Source organism: Saccoglossus kowalevskii, chromosome 5 (genome assembly GCF_978046115.1).
Source record: "Saccoglossus kowalevskii chromosome 5, keSacKowa6.1, whole genome shotgun sequence".
Lineage (NCBI taxonomy): Eukaryota > Metazoa > Hemichordata > Enteropneusta > Harrimaniidae > Saccoglossus > Saccoglossus kowalevskii.
In genome coordinates, this window is record NC_140645.1 from 14,110,979 (window position 1) to 14,136,162 (window position 25,184).

Sequence of the window (25,184 nt, forward strand, 5' to 3'; positions counted from 1 at the left end):
ATAATTTATTAAACAAACGCATCGGAAATTAGGTCATGATGACAGCGTCGTTTGTCTTCCTTGATCCACCGAATACAAATTATATCATTTTACGAGGAGGGGGAGGGGGAGCTGCGTGTTTTTATCAGTCCGAGCACATTAAATATACAAGGAAGGGGCTTTTCACGCGATGAAATTTAAATTGAAAAAATATCTGAAAAGTAAGTTACATTATTCATTGCAGCGTACAATCTAATTATGTTTACGCTTACAGCCATGGAGGCCAGTCTCATATAACTTTGGTCATCACTTCAATGACCCGATTGTCTTGCTTACAAACTTTCAACTTTATATAAACAAAATCATGAAATTACCTTTGATCGTGAATTCAAGTAACACCCCTGTTCACTGTTTAGACTTAATAAAATAAGTGGGGGAGGGGGGAATGCCTTTGCTTTTTGATATAAAAAAAAGTAATGATGATTGCAGACACTTTTTTTCCTTTTTAATGGTTATTGTGAAGATTTTAAAATTACTAAGAATTATATTTTATTTCACGAGAAGTGAAACTAAGAAAACAGCACTCATTTTCTGATATACCACACATTTATAATAACAACATTATTAGAGTTCACTGTTTTAGATTATAAAATGGTTTGGTAAAATGTGGAACTTAACAATCGCTTACACTCATGATAAGATACCGTGTTGTATGCCAATAATATTCTGTTTTATTAGAGTTCATTATTAAATGTTATAGTATAATTTCACAAAACGTGAAAAAAAGGTTTGTTTTCTGATATTAAAGCGGATGGGTCAAGGCCTACGCACGCGCGCCGCGGGAATTGAGTCCAAAGCGACAATAACAGCGCGTACTAAAAAGCAAAGGCTCATGGGTAGACGCTTGTTTGTAAACAATGGCAATGGCCATCTGACGCATGCGCAAGTGACAAATGCCCGCTTTAAACATGATTAATCATACCATAACAATTAGTGAATGCACACTGATAAAAAAAATCACTTCCGGGGTTTGGTTCGACAGGGATTTTCAATTGCAAACATTTATCATAGCAAATGTGCACTTCAAAAAATATTTTATCTACTTTATTAGCCGAAAATAACATTTGCATGTTCTATTTACCATACTAAACTCGACGTGGTCAATATTAATTGGATTATTACCTAACAAAACAATCGTTTGATACTGGATATCAAGACACTGTAACGTACATGCTAAAATGTTTTCTTAAAATACAGCAACTCATAATGCAAATGTACAAACTTTGCTTTGTCGACTTATAATTTCTCCGAAATAATATTATTAACAATTTCTTGCACGTAACGACCATCTTCTGGATGGTTATTACGTGTTGATAATAACAGCCTACTTGAAAAACTGTCATAAACTCGAAAACCAAAATGGCGGAATATGAAAGACGCCCTCTGTCAACAGTGAACAGATAGTGATAGTAAACAAGAATATCACAATATCGTAGGTATTGGGCAAAGTGGTCATACACGCACACCTCCAGGACACATACATTCCCGGTGAATAGACAGCAATCCAATCCAAACTAGGACATGCATTGACCTGGGACGTAAGCGTGTTAAAATCAGAACACATGGCAAAAATCAATTTGCTTATGAAAGCCGAGATCAGGTCCGGGACCCTGTTGAGTTGTAACGGCCCCCTAGTGCGATGAAGAGGACAGAATACTATCATGACGACAGAAGCTTGCGATGTGTTAAAACAAATTAAAACTTAAGTAATCAACATGCGTAAATGAGACATGATTTATTTTCTCTTCGGCCGGGGCGAAATTTATATGCAATTCACGCCGACTTTAATATCCGCCAAGTGTAATCGAGATATATACTGTAACAGTCTAGAATCCGGTTATACGGTATGAATTAAGTATATTTCCGTGCAACCCATGTGTGCGTTATTCATCAGTCTGTTACACCACCAATCTATTGGACCACCTTACTAACAAATTGATTGTTTCAGTTTAGGTTTTTTGTTAAATTAGAAATTGTTATCTGTGTATGTGTATGTTTTTTGGAGACACTGCTGCGGCACTTTATCGGGTCACGTTATATATGCGTTACGAAATCCATGTCGCCATTTTATTTGCGAACTTATAGTTTTGGATCAGAAGTTTCCAAAAATAAATAAATAAATGATGTTGATTGTTGCAGGGTAATTATTTGTAAGCACTGTATTATAAGTTATCGTGTGTCTGTACACGGCACCGGCCTGGATATGGTTAGTATGCTCTCTGGAGCGAGAAAAATCAGGGTACCTTGAGGTAACTTAAATGCAACACAACGATAGAGAAAACCGATAAAACCGATAACAGTGGCGACTGGAAAATATTGCACCTAAAACGAAACTATTCAGAAAACCCCGTAAGCAGTTATAATGAAATCAGCTTCAGATAAATTAATTTGCATTTTAATAAATATCGCGTTATTGAAGGTAAACTTTGACCCCTCGTATCAATAAGTTATCCGATCCCACAACGGCTAACATTTCATGGCTCTAGAAAGGGGAATACATAACTCGAAATGTTTGAAAAACTATAATACTCATTGGATACTTCACAATGTATTATTCAGGAAAACTGAAATCAAGCAGTACTCGCATTGTGCTTTAGGACTTGGGTAATCCTCGTTGTTTACATGGCGCATGCGTGCCGAATTTAACACCAACGATATACACCGGAATATTTAAGCCCCGGATATAAGAAGAGACTGATTTGGAGATACTTTTCATCAATTCAAGGCCGCGATTTACGGTAAACAGACACCGTATACGTAGTTTTCACTTACAATTGTCAGCCGCTGCGCATTTTGTATCGCTGCTGGGTAATGAGGATTTGGCGGTGAACATTTAGCAGTTATGAATTATGCAAATATAAATATGAATATGTATCAAATGAACTGGCGCGCTAAAAGATGATTCGGCTGCCTGTTTCGATGACATTTATGTATTCTACAAAAGATACAAGACAATACAGCAACACACAGTGGCATTATTATTATATGTTTACATGTAATATTATTATATTCTCTAAAATGACCCACTGTGATATTTAACATACCAGTTTTCGGTGATTTTCGCGTATACCCAAACCCAAATGCGCACTGCACGTTGCCTTGCATAGTAAGAAAACCTTCAATAAAACGCACGTGGTCGCGACGACCACTGTTACGTAATGTGTTATATTTCGCCGGCGTATACTAGAAAGGTATGTACCTCTGTGCTCATGTGTTTAAGTCAGTATCCGCTAGCTGTTGGCTATTTCTGTGACCAGTCGTCTATCATTGACACTGCGCTGACATATGCTTACATAAGGGCGCAAATGGATAATTAATAAGTCTGGTGTTTTAATCATATCTCATTGCTCATTTAGATGGCATATTTATGATGATTACGTTGTGGCTTTCTTTTTTAACGAGACCATTGTTTAAAAATTAATAGATTATTGTCAGGACTGTCTGGCTGACAAATCACCGTGTTTGCCAAAGTGCTCGGTCAAATAAGTTACCAACAATTTAATATTTACATATTTACTACAGAGAATATTTTTGAAATATTAGTGCGTTTGCTATATAGGCCGCTTTGCTGTGCAGAACAGAAGTCGACGTAGCCGCTGGTGTTCCACGTTTGTGTACAAAGGCAGATTTTAGACCGTGTGTTATGTATTGTACGCGGCCGCTCGTTAGGAATTGGGGGGAAATTAAGCATAGCAAAGTTTTTTTTTGAACGTCAACAACATTGGATCAAGTGTAATTCTAGTACAGAAAGCCGTGAAAAATTGAAAGCATCGATTAGTTTATTATCGCAACGCATTTCACAAAATAACCAGAAAATACAATTTGTTCAAGGAATCGAAATGTACATTATATACAAAATTCGATGTGGCATTATTAACTGTTAATATCTACGAACGCTTTCATTGTACGTTGCTTCTGACCATATCATCGATTATTGAATATTACTGTGACATGCCAGAGATGGACAGGAGATAGCGACTATTCACTATATCTCGTCGTAACCCGAAATCACACGCTCAAATCCTAACGACACCATTGTTTGCATTATTTATACAGATCGGCTTTTGAAACACAGCGTGTATTCCCTTCATTACTCGCATGGGTGCATCGAGGACGTACAATACAGTTGTATTTATTGCGTATGTCTGCTACGTTTTATTGTGGTCGTAAACGCGAGCCAAGATACGCATCGATAATTAACGTTGTCAACGTTGGTTCGAGGGTAAGGAACTGCACATGGTGCCCACTAACGTGGCCGCAAGCACTCATCGGCCGATGTCCAGGCTCATTAACTACCTAGACGGGCTAATTGCGCAAATAATGTTTTATTATATCGGCGTAGTCGCCGTTTCCATGGTAATGATCTATATTATTTAGTTTCACACGTCTTCTAGCGTTTCGTATACGTCTTCATAACAAACGCATCAGGTGAGTACTTCCAATTTTTTCTTATTTTTTTGTCTCTTATATTTATCGAAAATCCAATCAATAATATGATGGTTATATGTTTATTTAAAATCACAATTGATGACACAATTTACGGATTACTAATTTAGCGTTCAAAATGAATTGAAAATATTAAAACATTCGTTGTCATCCACGAGTGGTTCTCGCATCCAACGTGACTATACAATTGTGTTCGTGTACTCGCATGGCCAACCGTTCGCGACGTCGTATTGATAGTCTGTGGCCATTGTGATGTAACCTGGGCGTACACCCTTGCAATGTACCACCACCCGCTGCAAAAAATCTTTTGTCCTCATCAGGGCACAGCGACGTGCTGCAGTGTTCCCGTACGTCGCCATGCAAACGCCACGCCACTAACGCCGAGTCGTAAAACTGCTGTATCGCGTTGAAAATCGGCAACTTAACCCGGGAATTACCTAGGGAACCGTTGTTTGAGTGCACAAAATAAACGACATTTACGGCAATTAGATCGCTCCTACCACGCAAAAACAAGAAGATGTTTTTTTTTTGTTCAATGCGGTAAATGATGTTTTAGAGGCGAGACAGCTATATCGCCACAAACATATACAAATAAAACAGAAACACTCACCTGCAGATACACACCGTTGAAAATAGATGATTTGGTTTCACAAAAAAATCGAATATTCTTCACAGAAGTGACAGTTCATCCACACTACAGTAGACGACCCTTCTTGTTTTTTGCAATAGATAAAGAAACAAGTGGCTTTAAAGACATAGTTAAATCTTCGAGCTGCCTCACCCCTTAGATTCAAGACAACACGGCTCGGCAGCTTGGAGTCTGCCCGCTGAAATCAGAGACGAGTTAGTCCGTGATACTGCTGCAATGAAAAAGAACAGAGTATGGGAACACGCGTAGAGTAATGTGGTGATGTATATAGATAGTCCACGAGCACACAGCGAGCACGGGTTGAAGTGAAACGCTCTCCAGCGGTGAATCGGTTTCGAACAGGCTAGTGGACGTCAGCGCAGGGGGTACGGTAGTGTTATCGGTAGGAGATGCTTGACTCAATGGCAAACTAAGTAATGATTCTATTCATTGCAGTCAGGCAATTTTCTGCCTTTGTTAATTTCCTGGACCCCCTATCTCAATAGTAAATACGACTATCCACCGACGCAACAAAATAAGTAATATACACTGTTTACGAAGACTAACACGTTACCAAAAGAAGCTGTAATATAAATCTAAGATATTAATTTTTAATACATAACCAGAAAACAGAGATGGTCTGTACATTCATCAGAAAACATACGTGACCTCTTTTTTGAATCCACACACATACTATTTTCCGCGATAATCTGTATTATCACGTGACGACCCCACCCTATTTTCTCTTACACGAATACTCGCTCGTTTATAATGTTCGTCATTCAATAATATGTAAATAAACAACATCAACACTAGACTAGGCACATGTTATGTAGTATCTTAGGAGAATATTAGGAAGTTACATCTCTGAAGAGGTTGGCTGCATAACAAGCGAGTTCTAGGATAGGTGAGAAACTAACGAACGGAAAAATCTGATACCAAGTCGAGTTACTGCTCGGCAAACATGCTGGCGCATATTATTTCCCGATAACTAAAATATGGAAAATTAAAAAAAAAAAAAAAAAATCTCATTTTGGAATGAACACATCAATGTTAAAACTGTATTTACGCTACTTTTTATTCTTAATCGTGGGCGGGGAACACATTATGCCGCTAGATCATTAACGTATGTTGGTACAACAAATTAGTCCATTAGTCCCGGACTACTAAACGTAAAGATCGTTTTCTTTTATCAATAACACATCTTCGGCTCACCCTCGATGCACGAAAACACACACACACACACACGCACACACCCACACACACACACACACACTAAAAAAAAAAAAAAAAAAAAACGCCCTCTACATTGTAACACATCAAAAGGTTTGAAACGACCGGATAACTTTATAATTGTTATGGCTTGTATCAGTCCACCAATAACTGGAACACACATAGTTTATTCCAGTACTAAAGATGTTAACAATTAAATATCATTTTCGTCATATTTTAAACAATATACGGCCATTCTGACATAAAAATGATTAGTTTTTGCGTCAACAAGTGTCCGAATATTCGTGGAAATTTGTGAAATCTATATTTTATTTTCTTCTTTCGTATTAATGCAAATATTTTAATGACACCAGTTTAAAAATAAATAGTATAATGTTATATTTGTACATTGTTGGTGACTTTTGATATCAAATTGTCAGTACATGGGTATTCCCCCCTCCATAATGCATTACACACAACACATGCTAATTAGGTTTTCTAGCTGAAGCCTCGTTCTGAGTCGGCCAAGAAATTGGACGTGGGCGTTTCCTTATCCAGAACATTATTATTGATTGTTTATTTAATTTATGTACATTTTTCACTTGTTTTTTTTTTTCATAATGTTGTTTATAAATAAATTTTGCACACAAAGAAAGTCAATTGTCCCAATTCAGTTACACTTTAAGTTACGCGGTATATAGATATTGAGCGCGACGTTGCCCCTTTTTTTATAACCTTTGAACTGTTAAGTCCCGTGGCGACGCAGTATCGTTCTGGGGGCAGACGACTCGACGCAACGTCTTTAGCAGCAGAGTTTTGTTACGAAGGCAGTGTTGCCAGTGCAAATGAACGGGGAATTTGGCAGCCTCTCTGTGCATTGAACATTGCATGGTATATAACACACAATATAACGCGCAATGGAACTGATTTCTATTTCCGTTTTACGATGATCTTTCACCACATGTTGCACGTATTTATTTAAAAGGAAGTAGCTATTTTACCTCGGCTGATTTGTAGTAATCCCTGCTTTATGCAACACACGCGCGATTCAATCAACAGACGTTCATTTATCGACGTACAACTACTGCATATGGTTCTGACACGAGTGTAGGGTAATCTTATTTGAAGCAAACGACTAAACCGCTAACATGCACGGTACATGTTCAGTAACATGACCTACATACTACCAGCCATACTGAGTTTAAAGCGGGGAGTCGTCACCTACGCATGCGTCAGGTGGCCATAGAGTGTTATGGTTTACAAACAAGCGTTTACCCATGAGCCTTTGCGTTCTTAGCGCATGTTGTTATCATCGCTTAGGACTCAATTCCCGCGCGTGCGCAGGTGACGACCCTCTCGCTTTAACATAATTACTTGTAAGACCGTTCGCTTTCCATGTTAAATCCTCCACCCCGAAAAAAAACAACACAGACACACATTCGCTGTCTCGCTCTGACTTGTACAAATATCGACTAATTCGTACAATACTTCCACCAGACTTTTTTTTCGGCCTTAATGTTTGCTTTCAGTTTTTTTTTTCAGGCGAACCGATTATGACATTTACAAACATTTAATCAAACGTTTCAACGTTTATAACTTATAGCTCAAATAGGTAGACTGATTTGCAGATGGCGGCAGCATAAGGAAAATGGTAATGGAAGGGTGAAATAATTAAAGTGCCCGATAGTGATAGTTGTTATTAATATAAATATGGGCGACTATTTCAGTATTATAACATAACCAGCTACGAACGAGGATGGACCAAGATGGCGGATTTAGTGGCGTACACAAATATCACATGATGTATATTTCAAAATGCAAATCTTGAGGTTATTTCAACACATGACGTTATAATAACTGGAATTTCCCGCCAATCTGTCGGTCCGATGTATGCGAGAATGTTTGTTTTATGGTGGAAATGTAAACTACTGACATTTTTTAAATGACCGCCCCAAGCGGATTTTTATTCAATTTCATTAAATATATGGAAACGCCTACAATTTGATTTATAAAACAAAGCGTAATTTTATCAAAATTAGCTTCCACTTGTTAATTGCACCGTAATCGATTGATTTGATTGTGATAAGATATTAAATGATTTATTATCATCTGGACGAGTCAGTAAATAGAGTAATTATCTCTGTCGGATTATTGCTATTTGTGATGTATCGTGCATAGAATTGAAATTATAATGTTCGCCTTGAACACTTATTATAGAAAGAAATGATTATTCGTATCACTGCAGGGCAAATAAATGACATGAATCATGGGACATTCACAGCCCCTTAGGATTACTGCAATATTAATTATGCTTAGCCTTTAGAAGCCACACATCCGTGAATTTTCGGAGAGTAAACATTCAATATCAATAAAAAAATAGAATATTTTACTGCACACTAATTCCACAAGTCATGCCAAACAGAGTCCCTACAAAAAATAAGATATTTGTACACGTGTCTACTACTTTTACGTACTAGTTTCTATTGACATGCTTACACGCCATCACATCACTTCATTGTACGCACCTTAGCGCTTGGCAGTCAATTAGTAAAACAACATTTTGAGCCTTTTTTTGTATAGCATTTACAACCAGAACAATCAAGTATGACTACAACTTCTTTCTCCGGGGAATAATCGGTAATAATTTTTAATGATTAAAGTTCGAAACATTTTAACATCATGATGATATAAATTGTAGTGGTATATTTGAAAATAACGCGTATGTAAAAGAAACACGACCAGAGCATAGGATTCTGTGTGATCACTAAATGTCATTCACGGTGTTATACGCAACTGCCTTGAATATATGTTAGGTTATATACATTTGGAATAAAACTGATCAACATATATGGGTAAGCTACACTTATTTGAAATTGTGCAATGTTTGGTTAATTTTAGCTCTAAATAAGTCCGCTTTTATCATTTTTGACAGGAACTATATAGTATTATATATTGCAGTATGAAAATACTAAAACACAACAAACATAGATGCGCATGCGCACTGGATGCTCCTGTACACGCACTAGATTTCTCACTATTGTATCAACAAACGCTGCCATGTTTGCAAACAAAAGAAAAACAAACAAAACAAAAACGTTTAATTTTACGATATCCAATATTCATTGATATGCATGTCTAAACAGAAATATTTGAACATGCTCAGACACAATACCTCTTCAAATTTAATCGCATACAGTGCGTTTTTTGTTATAGATCTATAACTTGTATGAGTACCAAAATAAACTATTTAAACCCAACCCGAATTTACCTTCATAAAATAAAATAACATAAAAGAACAAACTCACAACTATGAAACCTAATACAATATATGATGAAGAAAATATTTATAGACCTAAGGTATAGAGACGGGTCACTGATGTCAAGTGTTTAAAAAAGATTGAAGACATAGTTCTCTGCGTGTGGTACTTGCCATGTATCAACCCTGGCCATATATCAATCCGCCATGATATATCAATCCGAGCCATGTATTATTCCAAGACATTATCAAATAGTTCCTGCAAGAAAAATATATTCTATATCGGACATTGAAATCTACTGAAGTTTTTATTTACTGGATAAGCAACATATCCATTGAGTATTATTGTAAATTCAATGCGAGTGTGCCGTGTATATATGCTTCGACTAAACTGTCAACGTATAATGTAAACCTCTAGAGATGGGTAGACAACTCAGATTAGATTCAGAAATCAATACGTGTTCGTACAAATCAAGTTGAAATAATTGTCAATTTATAATTGGATTCCCATCTTATATTGTATGACGTACCTGAAACATGGGAATTTGTGTACCCCGATTTTGCAACAAACCAGGACACATACCCTGGGAATATTTACTACTAAATAAAAAGATATCTGTAGAAACAGTTTCTTCATCAGTTGCAACTTTCACCAATGACATAGTGGCCTGATTTACTGAGTTACATAACACTTAATGCGTTATTTGATGTTAATGTTTTTTTTTTTTACAAAATCATATATTAGCATCTAGGTATATTATGATTAGATCTCAGAAATCATGGTTATTTTGCTGATTTTGAAACCGAATAAACTAGGTAGGCGTAGCAGTTAAGGTAGGAATTTCTTTTTTATAATTACAATTATTTCGCAGGACTCTCAGCGGCCCAATTGTTGGTCTTCCAAAACCTTTAATCACGCTAGATCATTTGCCCCGAGCATACACGTACTTTAAAAATGACACTCTCACGGCCCTGTAGCGTAGACGTGTCGGCACGTGAACAATAACATAACCATCATACATATTCCCATGGGTAGTTCTAATTACTTTTGTGGAACATTACTGAAGATGGGTCTGTTTAGACATTTTTCCGTATGTGCCACTGATCATGATCACATATCCAGAGACAAATCTGCTCATGCTATATTATATTTCTCAAATGTGTTTCTTGGAAATGTCAATAATATAGTGTGCAATACCTTGTTGTCAAAATCGATGCTTAATTTATTTTGGTTATTGTCAGGTCAAATGTTGTTTAATTCAGTGATAAGTTTCTATTTTATTTGCTATAAATAACGCCGTATGTAATTATATAAGTGCCTCTTATGATTATTACTTATATTAGTTGTTTTCATGTATTATTTATGACAATCTTCTGTGAACGAGTAATTATCATTTGAATCGTACATTGCACAAGGGTTAACAATTGGCAGTCAAGAGAATTGAAATTCCCAAGCGCAGAAACGTTATTTATCTAATACATTGATATTTAGAATTTGTATATTTTAATTTGTGCGTATTCCTTGCTTGGTCTCCATTACTGATTACTGTTATACTGTACGAAACAGTTTCTAATCTGAAGTTGTTGAAATTGAACATCTTATTTGTATTGCTATGCTGATAATATATATTATTATACATCTATCACTGTAACGCCATAAGTTACAGCGAGCCGTAATTTCGCGGTATTTTAGGTGGTATTTTCATCCTACCATATTATGGAATGCGAATTCCAAATAAGGAATGATTACGCGCGTGAGCATCCTCTAATAATAAAAAAAACAAACATGGCTGCCACCGGGGTAACATTTGTACACTGCATGTGGACATGATACATGCACACTGCAATTCAATCTAAATAAATATATAAAACATCCTTTCATTTTACCCTGAGTGCTGGTAAAATGGACATTATCTTTTCTTCGTAGTTCACCACCGATGTAAAATATCATTTCGTTATTAGTTCTGAATGTGGATATTCTTAAATGAAAATACTGTTCTTATTCGGACACAAAATCACAAAATCGAAAAAAGAAAAGAAAAAGGAAAACACTAAAGGTACATTGCGTCAAGTGGGCATTATGGCAAGAGAAATACATATAAACTTCAATGCATACATCCAAAGACTGATCGCATGTGTTTTCCACGTGGTACAACTGACATATATAAGTAAAATCAAGAACTTTTGTTGAAAATGTGTGGTCAGGCCTTCTGATACCATCTTCTTGGCTTTCCATGCAAAGCCACGAATACAGATTGAAATGAAGAATTAAGAGATGAGCAATGTATAGAATGGGAAGTGTGGACTATTGTTGTGAAGGTGTAAACAAACGGTTAAATTGAATATTCTTATGGTGACATAGTCTGGAGATAACAAAGCATTGAAATCAGATACAATGACTAGATGAAAGACACCACTAACTTACTCGAAACAATCTTAGTATACACAGGGAAATAGGCAAATACTGAATATATATAGTATTGATATCATTTAGATTCCCCACATTAGCATGACGCTTACTCTCCGAGACTGACAAATAGAACCCATACATTCCTAATGACAGATACAATTAACTGAAATAAATTCCCTGATGATCAAACATATCCTTTGTCTCTGGTGGAGAAGTTATTTCCCGCTGCGAATGCATGTGACAGCTGCATGCGATCCACAGCTAGGAAATCCAGATAAATTTAGGTATTTATGTTCTTTTCATATTCTGAATGATACAAACGCATTCACACAAAAAGCAATTGTTGATGACCTTTTTTTTCAATGGTGGTTTGTATGAATATGATTCACATGTCTGGATTTAGGGAACTCAGTACACTAACGTTAATGCGAAGAGGAGACAACTGACAATCCATTCAAATCAGTACGTTAGAAACTGCCGCGTATAGATTCATCCAACAACAGGATGTGTTGGATTCATACATGTGCTGCAAGCAAATGCAAACGGAACAGAATTCAGCATCGACATCGACATGTTTTGCTAATCGCAGCAAGGTCTGCTCCTCTTTCAACCTTTGTATACATACCGTCTTATCAGATTCGATCTATGAGTTGCATATTACAGCTGAGTTTTTGCTAGAAGCAGATGTTTTTGTCGTACATGCTCGGTATATTGGGTATCGACAAACACTACATATAATCTAGATTCTCTGATCAACAAGGTGCTATCAATAATTAATCTGTCAGTTTCAAATGACCTTCGATTTCACTCGAGGGGCAACACGACCTTGCGAGGTGAGTTCGTGACCCCACTAACCTCGATCACGTGATTATAAAATCACCATATCTGTCGTTGCGAGTGGAACACTGTCTATCAACATACCTTTGTGTTGTTGATGCCCGTTAGTGGAGGTGACCCTTAACTCACCCCGCGTTCATTTCCTGTCTACTGTTCCAATCATCTAGAAAAAGCAAGCTATTTGTAACAATGGACGCGATGGTGGACACTATTTTAGGTCACGTGACGCTCGTTCTCAGTGAGATCTCGGCGCCTCAATTGCGTATCAATATTGTGACGCCGGCATCGCTATGGAACAAATTACAACTGAAACAAATAAACAAGTCTTATTTATTATTTGTAATGGATTTTCCCCCCAGTGTCTTTCTGTGATTTGTTTTCATTTGTCGGCGTTACGAATCCTTACGTGAATGTAGTTACGTCAGATACCCATAGCCAAGTGATCAGCTTAGGCAAATCCCATCAAAGAAAACAAACATCAAAACATACTGCGAATGTAGTCTGCATACAATTGCACAAAGCACCATTCAGCAATATCGGCAAATATCGGCAAATATCGGCTGATATCGGCTGATATCGGATATTTACTAATTTCAGACTAGACAGTGTATATATCTGTTTCTGCGGTGTTTAATTATGCATATTTAATTGCTTTCTTTCCCTAAATTGAGAATCATTTTGTTTTCTGGGAACACCAATGATTACTTGTTACCACGCTTGAAATACGTAGTACGAACCTCTGTGAGTCTTTTATTACTTTTACTACCAACCTTCTCCCGCAAAGGCTACTCAAGATGACGTTCTAAGACCACGTTGATGAAACTCGACAATGTCACAAATTTGTACAATTAGGAATCATTTTGTAATCATTTTTTAAAAACTTGTCGAGACATTGTATTAAACCATTTTAACACACTTGTTTGTAGCATAACCCGAGACAATTGACTATTAAGATGATTTATACAATTTTCTTTTAACATTTCGGACGTTGACGGTTGATGAGAAACGTAAAATTGAAAAATTCACACACTAGAAATAATTACGTAAATTTCGTACCAAATCCATAATATAATAATATGATGGGATTATGATATCGACACAGATGCACACGTACACGTACAACCACGACGAACGTAAAATAATCATGAGAATAACGAATGTAAATTTCATAGATAGAAAAAATTCCCTCCAGCATAAATAATCTCTAAGATAAGGACACTTATACAACGCAAGATAAAAGTGGGAGGGGGCATGTAAGCATGCAAGTACTGTGGTGTGCTGCTAGACTTCTAAATATTATATGACGCACGAGATCGACGTAAGAACGAAAATATTGAACTGTTCAATAACGCGCATGAATAATGGGCAGAACGTTCATTCCAAACTCCTCCAGCGTACATTGGATATACATGAAAAAACACCATCTAATATTAAAGGCGTTACTTCATGCATGCGATGGAGATTGACGTTTTTGTTGACGATTGGCGTTTAACCGTACGAAGTGATGAAGTTAGTATTCCTGTCGTCTAGAAGAGGGGAGAGGGTTACAAACACCTTTCACTAGGAATTACATAACGCAAATCGCCAAAAAAATAATAATGCAACAAGGTCGCTGTTAAATATATATTTTTTTCTAGTGTGATGTAAATGTGTTATGGAAAATGTGTAAGCAAATCAAAGAAATCACATTTGTATTTCATTGGATTTTTAACGTCCCAAGACGAGTGATATATGACACTGATTACAGAGAAGCAGTTAGCGATACACATTATTATAAATCAAATTGCTGATAATCGCATTGAATTGCTTCCGCCTAGAAAAAAGCGTGTGTGTGCTGTCACGATACATATTCACCATAGTATAAAAATGGTTCTAACGATGTGACATACTTCGTTGAGTGAATTGATACTTTAAGTATGTCATTTGCTGACATGCGTGGTTAATATTCGGTGTTGTGTGTGGTATTTGCTACACATCCTGGGTTTGATCATTTGAACCGATAGCAGAAAGGCTTGTAATACAAAATTCTCCAATTCTCAAGGTTTAAACAAGGCAAAGAAAAAATAAATAACTGTTCCTTGAAACGAAGACAAATGTCATTTCATATGAACGTTGTTGACATTGTACGCATAAAAAGACTGTCAAACATACTGAATCAAAAAGCATATCAATATTTTCAAATATGATTCTGCATTAAATTTAATTAAAATATAAACACGTAATTGACTTAGCTCTAATTGTATTATCACCGCGTGAATAGGAAATTCTATCAATCAAACAGAGAACACGCTTTTAGCATTAGTTGTTCATTGTTCGTCATTAAGTGAACTTCTAACTAGGCAGGTTGAAACATAACTCCCCCCTAAAACTATTTTGGAAAAAATAATCAATGAAGAAAATCACAATATCACCTTCTCATCTATCACTTTTGCTTCAGTTTTAGCGGGGAGGGGGACGTAGTAGTTATATTCGAAAAAAGTGTCATAAACCCCAAATTTATATCTTATCATCTAGACATAAAACGATAACGTAAATGTGTTTTTTGTAACGTGAAGGATATACAGAACAGTCAACAAAAACATTATTTATATAATATTTGTGCGAGCAATAGATGGCATGTGAGTGGACTGTTTAATTGATACCGAGGCACTGATTATATAGTTACTCCTATTTTCCGCGTTTGTCCTCGAATGTTTCGTGACCTACGTTTGGTCTCAACTTAAGTTTCGCTTTCATTTTGTTGAAAACCAGACGTTTAAAGGTATCGCTCTTTACGAACATGTTAATTTGTAAATGCACATGGGTGTCACTGACACAAAGCAGACATACAATTTATCAACATTCTATCTAACTGTCATGTTATGAGACCAATTTTTACCGAAATGGTAATTTAATTTGGCTTGCTCAAATACGTCACACGTCACACTTACTTACGCATGTGCAGAGGTGAGTGAAACAAAACACGGAAACTTTGTTCAGCGGGCTTGCTAGCGAGAAATTTAAATGTCATTAAGCATTTGATGGGTTCTGCCATTTCAGTTGATTGTTACATCTGCCACGGGATATTTATGCAGCGATGGGTACAAACAGATAAAATACGTCAGTTCAATCGTAAGACAATTGCTATACGATTTGCCTGATAATGAGTGATTAATTAGACGTGCTTACGAAAGCGGAACTTTGCACATGCAACTTTTTTATAGTTAATGTTGGCAACTTATGCCATTTTGCCTTTTTTTAACAATGTTGGCAAAGTTTCAAAAGATCATGCGATTTGTCTATATTTGCGTACTCGACGGAAGCTAGATATGTTCTGAGTAAGTCTACTAATAGAAATGTTTTTCGTCCTTTGCATATGCTTTGTAACATTAGCTAACATCGCTTACATGACATAAGTGTTACGTGTTACGGTGTCATATTGTCAAGGTCACGTGTTACTTTGTCAACTTGTCAATGCCATGCATGAGTGGTTGATTACTCATAACCCCCTAAACTCATTAATAAACAATTAGTGATACATCTGGCGAGAAGATAATGGCAACAAACATCTGATGGATCTGCTTATTCATGTATGTATTATATCAATGTCTCTTTGGACATGAATGAAATCAATGGTATCACTACAACAAACATAAGGTTATACCAAATTAATAAAATAGTGCTTCAGTGATACAACCAACGATGATCACCGACATGCCACGTTGCTACGAGCTAGGCGCACACCAGCGTGGATACCAGAATAAAAAAATAAGGGGTGTTCATTCTATAATCAGTCATTCGTTTAAGCAATTTTTGTTTTTCCTTATAACTTAAACTTTCAAATACATCGTGCTTGATTTCTTCAATGAACATTTTTTTATAGGATTGATACACGTTAATGTGTTCTGGTAGAATTTCTGCATACATTTGCATATTGGTGATAACCAAAAGGTTGTCACACTGTGCTTATTTGATCACAATCGCACACATGCTTGCCCCAGCAACAAGAGAACCTAACTCTCATACGCCCAGAATGCAACACTGATTGAAATAAACTGTCATAACTTGATGTTAAATATAATTAAGCACATATGGTAGATAACCCATTGAAAGGAACCGTATTATCATGGTGTACAAAGGTCCCTAATCAGAGATGATTGAGCTGATACGTCGAGTTGCTAGGCTAGATACAAATGCCCCTTCATGGGATCGAATGCCATGCTGTATTTTTCATGGAAAGCCATTCTGGAGGTTGATTCAGAATATAACTACTATATATAATCTGTAGTCTACGTCAACGTACCCTCGTCAATTCAATGTCAACATTTATGTTGCATATAGAACATTCACAATACAATAACTGTCAATAAATCCAAAAGGAGCAAAAAGAAAACCCCAACTCAAAGCTGATATAAAATGAAATAGATGAAACTCAAAAAATGAAACTCAAAAGAGATGAAACTCAAAACTGAAAGATGAAATTGAAACTAGATCCCTTTCTATAATATCCAATTGAAGCAGAAGACAGATTCCAAACTGAAGATGTGATCTCCAACTGAACCAGAGATGTGATCCTCAACTGAAACAGAAATATGATCTCCAACTGAAGCAGTGATGTGATTCTGACTGAAGCAGAGTTGTGATTTACAACTGAAGCGGAGATGTGATTCCAAACTGAAGCAGAGATGTGATCCCCAACTGAAGCAGCAATTAAATCCCAAGTAAAGCAGGGATATGACTCAAAACGAAACAGAGATGTGATTCCCAACTGAAGCAGAGATGTGATGCTAACTGAACCAGGGGTGAGATCCCCAACTAAAGCAGAAGCAGAAATGTGACCCCAACTGGTAACAGAGATATGATCAGAGATGCGATCACAAACTGAAGCAGAGATGTTATCCTCAACTGAAGCAGAGATGTGATTCCCAACTGGACTAGGGATATATGATCCCAAACTCAAGCAGATGTTATCATGTGATCCCAAACTCAAGCAGAGATTTGATCCAAAACTGAAGCAGAGATGTGAACCTCAACTGAAGCAGAGATTTGATCCCAAACTGAAGCAGAGATGTGAACCCCAACTGAAGCAGAAATGTGACCAAAACTGAAGCAGAGATGTGAATCCCAACAGAAGCAGATATGTGATCCACAACTGAGGCAGAAATGCGAGGCCCAACTGAACCAGAGATGTGACCCCTAACTGCAGCAGATATACGATCCCTAATGCAACAGTGATATGAGGCCCAACTGAACCAGATATGCGATCCACAGCTGAAACACGAATGTGGTCCACAATTAAACCAGATACGTGATTCCCAACTGAAGCAGAGATGTGACGTCCAAATCAATCAGAGGTGGGATTCCAAATTGAAGCAGAAATATGATCCGAAACTTAAGCAGAGATGTGATCCCAACTGTAGCAGAGATGTAATCCTCAACTAAACTGGAGGTGTGATCCCAAACTGAAACAGATATGTGAGGCCCAAATTCAGCAGAGATGTGATGCCAAACTAAAGTCGAAATGGAACCAAAAATTAAGCAGAGATATGAGCTCCAACTGAATCAGAGATATAATCCCCACAGAAGTAGAAATGCGATCACGAACTGAAGCAGAGATGTGATCCCAAACTGAAGCAGAGATGTGATCCCAAACTGAAGCAGAGATGTGATTGCCAACTAAACTGGGGGTGTGATCCCCCACTGAAACAGCTATGTAAGGCCCAGATTCAACAGAGATGTGATGCCAAACTGAAGTCGGAATGGAACCAAACATGAAGCAGAGATATGATCTTCGACTAAAATCAGAGATATGATCCCTACTGAAGTAGAAATGAGATCCCGAACTGAAGCAGAGACGTGATCCCCAAATGAAGCAGAGATGTGATATCCAAATGAAGCATAGATGTGATCCCCAACTATAACATAAATGGGAGGCCCAACTGAACCAGAGATGTGATTCCCAACTGAACCAGAGATGTGATCCCAAACTGGAGCAGAAATGTGATCCCCAACGGAAATATAGAGATGTGAGGTCCAACTAAAGCAGATATGTGAGGCTCAACTTAAGCAGAGATGTGATTCCCAACTGAAGTAGAAATGTGATCCCAAACTGAACCAGAGGTGTGATCCCAAACTGAAGTAGAAATGTGATGCACAGCTGAAGCAGGTATGTGATCCACAATTAAACCAGATACATAATTCCCAACTGAAGCAGAGATGTGACGCCCAACTCAACCAGAGGTGGGATTCCAAATTGAAGCAGAAATATGATACGAAGCTGTAACAGAGATGTGAATTCAACTGTAGCAGAAATGTGATCCCCCAACTAAACTGGAGGTGTGATCCCCAACTGAAACAGCTATGTGAGGCCCAAATTAAGCAGAGATGTGATGCCAAACTAAAGTCGAAATGGAACCAAAAATGAAGCAGAGATATGAGCTCCAACTGAATCGGAGATATGATCCCTGCTGAAGTAGAAATGAGATCCCAAACTGAAGCAGAGATGTGATCCCAAACTGAAGCAGAGATGTGATCTCCAAATAAAGCAGAGATGTGATCTTCAAATGAAGCATATATGTGATCTCCAACTATAACAGAAATGGGAGGCCCAACTGAACCAGAGAAATGATCCCCACCTGTAGCAGAGATGTAATCCCCAACTGAAATAGTGATATGAGGCCCAACTGAAGCAGAGATGTGGTTCTCAACTGAACCAGAGATGTGATCCCAAACTGGAGCAGAAATGTGATCCCCAACGGAAATATAGAGATGTGAGGTCCAACTAAAGCAGATATGTGAGGCTCAACTTAAGCAGAGATGTGATCCCCAACTGAAGTAGAAATGTGATCCCAAACTGAACCAGAGATGTGATCACAAACTGAAGTAGAAATGTGATCCCAAACTGAACCAGAGGTGTGATTCCCAACTAAAGTAGAAATGTGATCCCAAACTGAACCAGAGATGTGATCCACAACTGCAGCAGATACACAGCTCAAGCAGGGATGTGATCAATACGTAAACCAGATACGTGATTCCCAACCGAAGCAGAAGTGAAGCAGTGGCGCCCAACTCAATTAGGGGTGGGATTCCAAATTGAAGCTGAAATATGATCCGAAACTGAAGCAGAGATGTGATCCCCAACTGAACTAGAGGTGTGGTTCCCAACTGAAACAGATATGTGAGGCCCAAATTCAACAGAGATGTGATGCCAAACTGAAGTCGGAATGGAACCAAACATGAAGCAGAGATATGATCCCCACTGACGTAGAAATGCGATCCCAAACTGAAGTAAGGATGTGATCCCGAAATGAAGCAAAGATGTGGTCTCTCAATTAACCAGAGGTGTGATCCCAACCTAAAGCAGAAATGTGATCCACAACTGAAACATAGATATGAGGCCCAGCTGTAGCAAACATGTTATCCCCTGACCAAAGATTTGATATCAGCTTTTGTGGAAATATTGAACCATTTGTAGAATTTATAGGCATGTAAAAATGAAAGCTGTCATTGTTTAATAGCGAAAGTGATTTCCTAGGTATGACATTACCTAAAAAATAAAACCTTTCGCAAAATAAATTGTCCAATGACTGATGAGCTGAAATATACATTATATAACCTCAAAGCTGCGAAAATACAACAGCACGTGTTTACATGATATATGCCGGCATGTACACATTATACTTTTTATATTTTATTACATTGAAGAAATATTATGTATATGATGTCTGCTTTTCAAGATAATTCTATATCATTATGACAATAACTGAAAACGAAACGTTATTAAAGAGATACAATACTACATTTTTATATCTTGGTGTAATCACAAGGTAGTTGTGTCTGGTCGATAACCTTTTTTCTAAATAGTAAAAAAAAAAAAAACGTTTTCAAAGATTGAGTAGAATCATTTGCAATCACTAATGACACGCACTGTCATGTGACCACCATACCTTGAAAACCGTCACCGGCATTCAATATTCAATCGCCATCACAGACAATACCACTAAACGCAACCTTAAAGAAAATATCACGCCTTCTTAAGCATATGACGTTATAGGAACACACAAGTCCCGCTTACGTTATTGCGCATTCTGTCATAGTGGGATTGAACTTTTTTGACATGTACGCTGTATTGGATTTGCAGTTGGACATCATACCTTGTCATGTATTTACGACTGCTTTGCGGTGAATACGGGTGGTTAAATTTTGTTTTAATTAATGTCTCTATCATATGAACGGCTCATCAGTGTGGATAGCAAAGTCACGAACACCCTAATCTCATGCCTTGTTTAAAATGATTTTACTCACAAAAGCAAACTACAATAGCTCAATGGTCTGGAAACTGAAGTGAAGAGAAACCTAACCATAATAATGATTATTATCATAGGACAGTTGAAAAACTCATGATGATCAAACGTTTTTTTAAATTTCATCATTTAAAGTGTACAAATCACACGCAAATTGTACAAGAGACACATCGCAAAGGAGGGAGAGAGAGTGTGTGTTAGTGTGTGCGTGTATGCTTTTGGCAGAATGAATGAATGAGTAATTTACTTTCTATTCACTGCTGTGTCGTTTTATACGTGTAGCACAAGGTTGCGCAATTACTTTTCTCAGGGCAATGAAGACGGCATCTTCAAAGCACAAAAACAAATTATTATATAGTATTTGTAATATATATATTTTGCGGATTCGTAGAATAGCTGTGGGAAGGTATTATCTTGATATCAATTGTGTGTTGGAGTGTATTGCTCTAAATCTTTATGAAATTGACTTGCATACCCGCCAGGCCGTCCGTCTGGTTTCCGTTAATGAAGCTAAAACATTGTCATTGTGTTTTATTTTTCATGTACAATCGCAAGAAAAAAAAGTAAGATTTTCTTCAGCTACATATGACGTCAAAGATTCAATGTCCCCCAACTCAGCAATATTTACACACGTGTGTCTAGAACTGGCGTTTTTTTGTTTGTATCAATCAATTAAATGTCGGTATAGATGTTGACAGGAAAACAACAATTTCAGAAAAATTAAATGGATTCACAAGGGATGTTTAAAAAGGCTTGGTCTTGAAAACAAGTACAATGGCGAAGACGCGAATATGGTTGCTATGGAAACAAATATTTCGGAATAATTTTTTTATAACTCAACACTTTGTATTCTTATGACATTTTCCGAAGAGTTTTCCTATGAAGACAAGTACCAATCTTGGATGTTGTTGCCATGGAAAGAAGGATGTTTTCGGTGCCTGATAACTCAAACAGATGACGACAATTTTTCTTTTTAAGAATATTAGTTTTCCAAGCATAAATAAATCCAAGCGATTGTGGTATTCGGTTTTTAGTGGAAAATCTAGAATTGGTTGTTCAGTTGTTTTTAACAAGATAATTCGCGTTCACCGGTTAACGTAGTAGCATTGCGATATGCGACCACGCATTTGGCTTATTAGCAGGAACGACATTAACAAGTCGCAATCTTTAAGATCGGTACACGCGCGTCGCTACACGTCAGCTTTCTTCTAAAAAAGATGTAATTAAGAAATATGTGTAGTATATAAGAAGTATATAAGATGAGTATATACGGGTAGTTTCCCGTACAGTCATGCATAATGCATAGAATGGGGGTTTCACTCCCGCTGCTACTGCGTCTGTGCCACCTCGAACATTGTATAGTACGTTCTTCAGCGAACTAAGGGCGCACCCAAAGCAGTAGTTACAAACAGCAATGTATGGAAGGATTTACTGTGACGTATACCGAAGTATCATTTATTGATAAGCAACCGACACATTAAAGGCCTTCAACAAAACATAGTCGACAATAAAACTAGTAGCTAGCTATTCATACTATTTATTCGCGTTTGCCTAACTGTAATTATAAAAAAAAATAACACGGATCTTAGAATTGCAAAAAATTACTTCTGGCTGTCTTAATTTTCACTTTAGTAAATGAAAAACATCGAATTTATCCAAAGATCATCCTCCAACTCAATACTAAACGGATATTGGTTAACTTTGCCGCCGGATATTAAAACCCGATTCTGAATTATTTTCTCGGATACAACACAAAAGCGTGGAACACGCTTGTGAGAGAATAGTATGACAACATAACATGACTGCACTTACAAGAATGAAAGAATGAAAGTGCTAGGTCAATTATTAAAAGGAAATCCACAACAGTATGTACGTTTCATGTCGGACTTGATCTATGTAGCACACAATTACGTGACTTTTTAATGAGTTTGTATCGATATTGAAGAAGTGTCGAGAGCCTGATAATTTGATGTAATTAGAGATTTCACTCCCTGAACGTTTCCTACTACGCTCCAAGAGAATATCATGTGTCATTTCAACCACTGTCAAAAGCAATCGATGACGGGGAAGATCGTTGTCACTGCACGCAATTTGGAAATACAGATCGTCGAACTTTTCGAAGTCGGTCCCATAAGATTGTCGCCCTACAATCAGATATCGTATTCATGTTGATCGAGTCGATGGCTCGACAAACGACAACAATTACAAATGAATGCAATTGGCAAATGAATACAGTTGGGGCTTGTAGGACACGGTGTAACGTGATTGCGAATTTATTTGGACAACATGCCTCCAATTACCGGATTCACTAATTTAATATAATTTGTATGTAAAACGAGTAGACCTTTTCATATTCGTACTATATTGCATATGAATAGAGGGCGATGAAAACAAAATATCCACTTCAATTTTTCATATTTCTCCCAAGACACCTAATTAAATAAATATCTCCAGTTTTATGGTTTCGTGTCGAAGAAAATGATTTAGAAGATGGTTTGAAATAATGAAAATGTTGAAAATCATTAAATACAGAATGGGATGTGAATACAAGCGATGGTATTTACAATAAGTAACGGCGATATCCGCGGTGCCTCACTGTTTTAGGTGCAGTAATATCCTGTGGTACTTGACCGATATTTTTTTTTTACCCCCTTGAAGTATGTTGACTTCGGTAATGTTTTTTTGACTCGGGGTCAATGGCACACAGTGCGCAACATCGAATGAAGAGCTCCATTTGCCACAACCCTGCCAGTGTTGATGATTTGGCATTTACCGTACGTATGTAAGCGATATGACGTCTTGTTCATTTTGAAACGGAACGTATTGTTTACTTGAGTGATGTTTTCGCTGATTGAGTTTCTCATACGATAAAAGGTTATTCGCGGCTAATACCGTAGATAACGTCGGATATAGCTCGATGCAGAATTGATATTAAAGCGGACGGGTCGCCACCTGCGCACGCGCGGGAATTGGGTTCTAACAACGCACGCCAAACTCGCAAAGTCTCATGGGTAGACGCTTGTTTGTAATCAACGACACGATATGACCGTCTCCCGCATGCGCAGATGACGACTCCCTCGTTTTAGCTCAATATGGAAATTACTTAGCGCAATACCACGCGTCATCCCTAGTATTTGCCGCACATCGAAAATAAGATGGTTTCTTGGAATAATTTTTCTTATTACCCTTAGTAGATGTGCGACGTCACTTTTAACTGATAAACAAGTCAACGAAGCTGCGTTGTAACGACCCTACTTTACAAGACATGTAAACAAATACCAAAATCATATTTCGGTTTGAACGTTGACGTACGCCGAATTAAGTGATTGGAAATGTATCCGAAAAATAGTTTTATAAATAAATAAACAAATAAATAAATAAACAAATAAATAAACAACTTATGCATTTATTGTTCAAACAGTTATACCCATATGATACAAGACACAGTGATTTAGGCTGTATGTACGTAATTGCATCATACAACACGTCAACTTAGAGTAATAACAGTTTATTCATTTGATGAAAACACATGCTTACTTAAACTCTATATTAAATTTGACCCTTATGTGTTCTATTCAAATGGTTGAAGCTAGTAAGGAACACAAGAAAAAGGATTTTTTATTTATACACACACCGATATAGCTAAATAGACAAGTGATAAAATGACTCGTAAAAAACTGCTAAACCACGTTACAATAAAGTCGAAGTGTCGGGGAATAACTGCAAAGTACCATGAACCTATTATGTCATAGATATAACACTAGAAAACAAATATATATATTTTTTGAAATAGGGTTACACATATAAGTACAAGTCAAAGCACAAACGAGTAGTATTCTACTTTAAGCAATATAACCTTGACAAAGGACTTTTTTTGAGTGCCGTATTAACCGCAGCTCTACGTATGTAGGACTAAGCTCGTCTTGGTATCTGATTTTAGAGGCAAGAACGCGGTTTCCATAGAAACGTTCTGGAGCAAATACTAATTCATGACATGATGTATCGCTCAAATGAAACAAATGTGTTTTCTAATATAATCTGTTCTGTTTTGACACTAACATTTGTATTGATGGC

At 37.1% G+C, this 25,184-nt stretch overlaps 1 protein-coding gene across 1 annotated transcript in view; it reads right to left on the bottom strand.

The window, feature by feature from the left end:
* Positions 1-25,184, bottom strand: part of LOC144361222 (allatostatin-A receptor-like) — a 96,336-nt gene that overhangs the window by 61,009 nt on the left and 10,143 nt on the right. Inside the window, exon 2 of the mRNA XM_085499139.1 lies at positions 5,096-5,345. The gene's annotated coding sequence lies outside the window, so the exon portion shown is untranslated. The remainder of the gene's footprint in view (positions 1-5,095; positions 5,346-25,184) is intronic.